The following is an 8,713-nucleotide window of genomic DNA, read 5'->3' on the forward strand; positions in this document are numbered from 1 at the left end:
TAAATGTTTTTTTGAGCATTGTATTTTTGCTGTGTAAAGAAAGCCTTTGCCTGTTCATCTATCTTGGTTATTTTTAACCAATCAAAATTTGCAATATGCTTATTGTTCACATTTCAAACCATGTGACATCTCTGAACCAATCACTATCCTACATGTATCTGTGGCTGGGTCATTTCAGGGACGTAAGGGGTGCATTGTGGAGGCCAAAATGTCCACATGCACAAATATGTTGAGAGGTTGGTCAGTACTGACCCACCCTTTTTTATTTACAAAGCTGGATTATGCCACTCCAAGCAGTGTGTGTGTGTGTGTGTGTGTGTGTGTGTGTGTGTGTGTGTGTGTGTGTGTGTGTGTGTGTGTGTGTGTGTGTGTGTGTGCGTGTGTGTGTGTGCGTGTGTGCGCGCGCGCTAGCGCGCGTGTGCGTGCATCTAGCTATCTATTTTTCATCTCTCTGTCTGACATTTGTGAGAGATTAGAAACATTAGACACTCACCAATCAGGCTTATTTGTTCATTACTTTCGTGAAGTTTGAATGACCCAACTACATCGCTGTGTGCCACCACACCCTCCAAGACCTTCAAATGAGGAGGGGGTTGATTTGCCTGTGGGTGAGTTGTGCGTCACCACTCTTAACTCTTTGCTGTTTGACAAAACCGGTAGCGAACCGAGCTAGGTGGGTTGGGCCAGACTAGGGAGCCCAAATCTTTGGGCGTAAGTACGTAGGATGGTGTCGCCAGGCTACTTCTCTGTACCCTCTTCCCCCCTCTGTATATCCATACCTTTCTCTCACCCTGCCCCCTCTCTCTCCATGCCATTTTGTAAAATAGTGTTGAGGGGTATTTCATGACATAAGCTCTGCTATGTTGCTGTCATTGCTTCATGTAAATGAGTGAGAAACTTTGGGGACATGATTGCAAAGAATGTCAACTTTGATAAATATGTCATGCATGTTTACTGAATATTAACTGTACTGTACTGTAATAATACCTGGGCTTGGTGATTCAGTGGGAATTGAACTCACGCCACCGAATATGAAAAAGCAATCCACCCTCGCCCACAGGCTGTCACAGTCATCCCATAGTTAGGCTAGTTGTAGGATATCAATCCGATGATTCTACAAGTGCAAAATAAAAAAAACATATAGTGACATGTAAACTAGCATTTGGTTATTGTCTGTAACCTCTTATTGCAGATGGACCCATCGACGGACCTATTCACTCTTTATTGAAAACACCCAAATACACCATAGCAACATTGCATGCAAGGAGTCTGAAGAAACCGATAAAGACTTGATCATTACCATTTTGGTGAGGTTATAACGGATGCTCTGTGTTGAGGAAGGAATTTGGGGACATGATTGTGTTGACAAAGATTTCCTGTCTTTGATAAAGATGTACAGTAGTTACTGAATATGAAGGGCACTTCCATATGGTCTCGTCACTGCTCTGCGAGGAATGCACCCGAGCTGACCCGAGAGGCTCCGGGCATTTCTAAAAACTTAATTATGCATCAAAACATGGGTTCAAACTTACATCGGATGATGTATGCTAACAAACATTGTTATTCTTTGGAAACACCGCAGGTTAAGTGTGTGTGTGTGTGTGTGTGTGTGTGTGTGTGTGTGTGTGTGTGTGTGTGTGTGTGTGTGTGTGTGTGTGTGTGTGTGTGTGTGTGTGTGTGTGTGTGTGAGAGAGAGAGAGAGAGAGAGAGAGAGAGAGAGAGAGAGAGAGAGAGAGAGAGAGACAGAGAGAGAGAGAGAGAGAGAGAGACAGAGACAGAGACAGAGACAGAGACAGAGACAGAGACAGAGACAGAGACAGAGACAGAGAGAGTGGTCTTGTACTTGAATATGTAGCCTGCTAAATGTGCAGTTGTGCATGCTTGTTCATCTGGGTATTTCTCGAGGCTCAGGATTTCTGCACACACTAATTTATCTACAATTTGTTCATAATTGCTTTTAATGATTACCATTATTTGCGTATTGCCACTTCAACTGCTAAAGGAGCTGCCAGCTTACTTTTTTTTTACAATAAGTGCAGCACTCCTCAACAAAATGAAGAAATAAAGAAATAACGTCATTTTGGGCCAAGGGTGAGTTCCCAATAGAGTGGGCTACTGTTCGTCAGAGTTTCGTGCCTGTGGAGCATTAGAAGGTTTCATTTTTTTTTGCTTTGCATTTTCAATTGGGACCAGTGGCAAAATATCTGCACCGTGAATATTAATGTATGCTAATGATCATGTCTGAATCAGCACTTCTCCGGTGCTTTCCTTTGATGTAGCGCCGCTGCCCAAACACCAGTATTGCCCCTCACCTCTCCCCCTGCTCCTTCTCTCCCCCTGCTCCTTCTCTCCCCCCCTCTCCACCATTCCCAGTCAGCCTGCCCTCCAACCACCTTGTAGACACACATCGAAACATTGTACACACACACACATGCACGCACACATGCACACACGCACGCACACACACACACACACACACACACATACACACACACACACTGGTGCACAAATACATGTAACATATGCACACAAACATATAAACACGCATAGCCTACAATTTAAGTGCATGTACAACATGCATAAACCAACCCACACACCCGACCCACTCACACGCGCGAGCGCACGCATGCACGCATACACGCATACACGCCTGCACGCACGCGCAGCACGCACGCGCACACACACACACACACACACACACACACACACACACACACACACACACACACACACACACACACACACACACACACACACACACACACACACACACACACACACACACAGGGCATTTTATTCTCTTCAAATTTTTAGTCATCTTCCATTTGTATCACTGGAAACGTTCATATTCCTGAACAATGGGAATAAACCAATTACCTCAGCGCTTGGCCTCCGCAGTTCTGCAGGTTTAATAGCCATAATTCAATACTTACACAAGATGTCCAGATTGAGACATGGATATTCATTGGCATTTCTTGATACGTATCAGATAAAATGAAACCATCACAGAATCCTAATCAGGTGGATTTCTTTTGACCGTTCATGTGAAGACAGTCATTAGTATAGCTATGTTTAGATATATTTTTAATATCAAGGTTCCCCACCCACAGTTGTTGCCTGTAAAACCTGCAGGCTAAATGGATCGATGTGATGCAGCGTTTGGATATTTGTTGATGAATCTGTGGTTTGACCCTTTCCAGGTGTTAGCCTATAACACAAGAGTTGTATTATACCGTATACAGTAACAGCTGGTACAGCATGCTACCATGGCCGTAACTACCATTGAGGACACAGAGGTCATGTCCTCGGTATTGTTTTCAGAAATGTAGAACTTATCTATGATGAAAATCAATCTGTGATAAATTTAGTCTGTATAACCCCCCCCCCCCCATTTATCCTCAAGGCAGTGACATGAAAATAGAGTTTCACTGAAGAATTTGAAACATTCTAAATGTACAGTATGCAGTACAGCACAGAGTATTTGATCCCGGTATTTTAAAATGTCTCGCTACGGCCCTGCATGCTGCTGCTGTTTCCTCTACTGCTGCTAGTTGGATTGGCTCATTAGTACATTTTTTTTTTACTAGAGACATGCTGGAGGTGTGCTTGACCTACTTCTAGAGATGCTCTCTAGGCAAAGTTCATCGCTGCTCCCTACCTTGTTAGTGGTAATTATAACACGTAGGGTATAACATTCGTCTTGAACTTCACACGTCACACCTGTTCTCACATTGCCCTTAAGTCACACGTGTGGTGGAAAAGATGAAAGGATACGATCGTCGTCCTTTCTTTTAGCCTTGAGTGACGCTGAATAATGCGTTGAAGTAGCTGATTTTAACCCCCTCATACTCTTACTTTTGGGCAGGTGAGGTTTTAACACATTTTTGAAACAGCTACGTATGTCAATGCAATAAAATTTCCATTTATTTAGGCCTACGTGCAGTGTCGCCATAGCATAGTGTCACCATACCATGGTCTCAGAACACTGTGAAGCATACCTCACAGATTTTCTGCATGGATATTGGAATAGGAATAGGTGAAGCATACCTCACAGATTTTCTGCATGGATATTGTGCACGGGGCAAATACACATTTTGAAACACAATAAAGAAAATAAGAAATGCTGATCTCACTATACAGCAAAATAAAAGTGAATACCAACATATACACACTGTGCAAATGTGTGCTAATAATAGTATAAAGTACATTGAAAGGGTCCTGTAAAATCTTCTGATATTCTGATTCCTTTTCTGGGCAGTCATGGGTAAGCAGTTAGTGCGTCAGACCTGTGTCCAAAGGTTGCTGGTTCGACTCCCGACCCGACAGGTTGGTTGGTAATTAACCAGCGTTCTCCCCCATCCTCCTCCATGACTGAGGTACCCTGAGCATGGTACCGTCCCGCCACACTGCTCCCTTGGGGGCCCATTGGGGGCTGCCCACTTGCACGGGTGAAGCATAAATGCAATTCCGTTGTGCACAGTGTGCAGTGAACACTTGTGTGCTGTGGAGTGCTGTGTCACAATGACAATGGAAGTTGTAGTTTCCCAGTTGGGCTTTCGCTTCACTTCACTTTTCACCTGCTAAGGTATCCTATCCTCTGTCCATGAGATTGTATCATCCTTAACATAATATATAATTATACAATAGATAATTGTATCAACCCTAAAACATGATGAAGCTTTTCAATGTTACACACAGATCTACGAATGCTGTATTAATTTGCAATGAATCTATTCATTGAATCTTCGTTTTTTGTGTTCTCTGGTGTACCACAAGCAACACTTTCACATTCTGGTGGTGTTAATTGATTGCACTGAGAGACACGGTAACTTAGGCGACTCCTGTCTTTACTCCAGCAACGTGTGGAATGTACTGTATTCGTTTCTGACTCACTCTGGTTTCAAGCCTTTTTTCACTTTTTATTTCTTTTCAGCTGTATTGTGTACTCGCAATCAAGCCCTGTGTACTCTGCACCACTGGTGAATAAAAAGCCCTGATAGAGCATTAACCAAGACTAAAATTGATTGATTACATATTTAACACTGCTGACATGTAAGGCATGTGGGGAAAAAAAGATTGACTTAAGACAGCTCACAGCAGCACCTCCCACTAGCAGCTGATCGATAGTGACAGGAACATGGACTGGCTCTGGTGTAGCTCTCAATATTTCATTCTAGGAGCTCTAGGAAAAAAAATGTCTGTGATATTGAAGGGTTGTTTGGTTTGAAACTTGGCATTAATGAGAATGACCTTATTTTTATGCAGCCCACATTAGTCGTATGAAGTATTTGCTGAATCTATAATTGGCAGGCAATTGGAATATGTTTCATTTGGCCTAACAGGTCATTAGAAATCTAGCAGTGTTAGCAAAGAAGCACGGCGCACTAGTGTTGATTTACTGTATGTTCCATGTATTTCTACAACTGACAAGCCAGCTAAACGCTTGTTTTTTTGTGGGGGGGACGGCTGCCACATCTGACATACTAAATCATGCAGTTTGGAGTAGGCTATCACAACATTTTTTTTACATGATTAAATAAAAATGATTGACACTTATTATATGATATGCTGTTTATTTTTTGTTCTGTTGTTAAGTTTCTTCCAGAGTTTTTTTTTTTTGACAACTTGTCTGGTAAGTTCCAAAATAGTCCCAAATAATCAAACTTTGTTGGAAAACTTGCATTTCCCCGTCTCTCCCCCTTCAATCACACTCACTCTCTCCTCAGATGCTGATGGTCTCAGCTTGTGGCTTGAGAATGAGTGGCATTTGTTTGTCCCAAAAGACAGCTTGTTCAGAGGAGAGGGAGGAGAGGACAGGAAGGGAGCGGAGCAGCGAGAAAGGAGAAGGAGACGGCGAGTGAAGTGAGTGGTGACCAAGTGGACAGTGATTTCCCCAAGGTGGACCCCCCTCTCTCCACTCTAAGGTTGGACTGGGGATCTGGCATACAGGGCATTTTCACGGTGGTCGGCAGTATTCAGAGACCGATGCTGTTGTTATTTTGTTTGTTTGTTTGATTGTTTCCCCTCATACAATGACCCTCATTTCAGCTGGGGCGACCCACTGGTCTATCTTTAATGTGAACAGTGGACTGATCGGTAACACTTAACTTGACATGTCCCTGCATAACACATTCAGAGCAGCTATTATACGCTTTGTATGAAGGAATCGTGACTGTTTCGTTAGACATTCATACCAAACCTTTCATAGACATGGAAGACAAATTGGGCAGCAACTTGACAAAATCAATTATCGTTGAGGGTTCAGAACAGAACCCGCAAGGCTGCTTTGTTTAGCATTTATTTTCACAAGTTGCTGTCCTTCCGTCTTCTAGGTTCATGAAAGGTTTGGTATAAATGGGTCATGAAGCAATCACGAATGCTTCCTGCAGACTTCATAACAGCTGTTATGAATGTGTTATGCAGGAACACGTCAAGTAGAGTGTAACCTACTGACCTTATGCTATCACCGAAAAGCAGCGGAGTTTGGTGAGGGGCTGGTCAAAGAGAAAAATACCCGGGCAGTTTGTAGGTCCCAGTCCAGCCTTGCCACTCTCCCTCCCTAGACTAGGGCGCTAAGCCCACAACACGAATGTACTCAGAAGGCCCTTTTGCTAAAAAGACACAAACACACACAGCCTCAGTGTGCATCACGATTCTGTTGCCGAGCTTGTAAACACTGTCCCTCAGTCACCCCGAATTTTGTCTGACAGCGTTCATCTTGTTGATTTGTAGGAGCAGGCAGATTATCGGTGTTTACAAAGACGACACTGCTGCAGTGCCGACATAGAAAAGAATAAAACATTAAAATACAAGTTTAAAAATGACTTGTGAATCGCATAGTAATTCATACATATTTAATGTTGTCCTTGCTATCAAAATGGCCTTGTGAAAATGGTGCGTATATGCATGCAGTGTCACTGTCTCAAATGTCAAATGCTGAAACCATGTGTCTTAGAAAGGAAACACTCCTGGCAAACCCATTTTCTAATGTGAGTAAAATCACGTCTTCTCTCCTCTCCTCTCCTCTCCTCTCCTCTCCTCTCCTCTCCTCTCCCAGCCCAGCTCATTCAAATAACACTTCACTTCTGAGTTTGCATTGTAAAACAGCGTCTTCATTATCCTCTCCGTCTGTCTCAGATGAACAATGGGGAAATGACGTGGCTTTAAGCAAAGCACCCTGACCCATGCTCAGCCCAGACACATGGTGGGCCTCTGCGGGCGGTTGGCTGCTGGCTGCTGGCTGCGGCATCGTCGGTTTGCTAATCAGGTAAACAAATCTGTCCTTCTTTTGCATAAGGGTTTAGCGTAGGTCAGCCCGTGGCATTTCACTAAAGCGTGGTTGTTACTGAAGGTAGACCACAAAAGGAATACAGTTGAATAGACTAATAATACATAATAACATACTTAATTTCCTATCGTGTGGCATCTGAATACAGTTTTGCTGTGGTGAGTCAGTGGGGCCCTAGGTATTTTGTATACTGTATAGTTAACATAAACTTAACACATCATTTTGAATTTCACAATAACATCTGTGATAAGCGACTATAAGCACAAAGCTAAGTGCAGACGGCTTACTTTCGAAACATAAGCTAAAACATACCTAAAAATAGACGTTTATACTTCTCTACCTCAAAGACTTCAAACATCACTCTGCTGTCACATATCAATCTTGATGACTTATTCAGGTCTAGGACAGCAGATGTTGGATTGTTTGTTTGTTTGTTTGCTTGTTCAGTTTTGTGTCGATATTCCTTGTCCCCCCCCCAAATAAATAAATAAATAATTAAATAAATAAATAGATAAAAATAAAACCTGAAATGTCTACCAAGACTATAATAATGACATTAATACATTGGTTTTATATAGCACTTTTCAGGACACTCAAAGACGCTTTACAGACCATAACATAAAACAACGCACATTATGAACACAAAGACATACAGGGACAACAAAAAGTACACGGAGTGGATGGTACCAGACTACAAAGCCATGATCATGTTAGTGATGCACGGGCTAATATTTGCTCATACTACATGGATCATTCTCACTGTTTTCACGTTACACGTTTTCAGCCATTTGTACAGTCAGCTTCTGACTCATTAGCTTGAGTTCCTCATTCAAACCCAGGCCCGTTGAGGCGTTGACGGGGGGCAAATGGGTATGTTGTCCTGGGCCCATGTAGATAGGGGGCCCATAATTGTGTCCCCCATTACATTGTATGTATTGGGTAGGGGCACTTTCAAATGACTTTGTCCCGGGCCCAGTGAAACCTGTCAGCGGCCCTGTTCACACGCTACAATTCAATCCAACGCATGATGCGATGGAATCACGCGCCTGACATTCTGCCTTCTTGCTTTTGTCTGAGAGAAATGTGCTGGCCTACAAGCAGACGAGGTGTGTCAAATGTGAAGTAATTGCTAGCGGTGAAGCAGCCATGGGGAAACTGTTCCAGGATATGTATAATATAAAAGGAGTGCCACTCATCTAATCAAAAATTAATAAAGCATTTGACCGGATACAGTTGTTGTATCCCTAGGTCAGTGGTTCCCAACCTTTTTCTTAGGGGACCCATGTTTTTACTATTTTAAGCTTTGGTGACCCAACCACGCGAGCGCCCGCACGAGACGGAGTCACAAGATGCCCTCCGTTTCCTGCGATAAATTATTTTAGTTATTTTATTCCTCAATTCGTCTTTGGTCAAATATAGAATAAA

This window comes from Engraulis encrasicolus, chromosome 8 (assembly GCF_034702125.1).
Source record: "Engraulis encrasicolus isolate BLACKSEA-1 chromosome 8, IST_EnEncr_1.0, whole genome shotgun sequence".
NCBI lineage: Eukaryota > Metazoa > Chordata > Actinopteri > Clupeiformes > Engraulidae > Engraulis > Engraulis encrasicolus.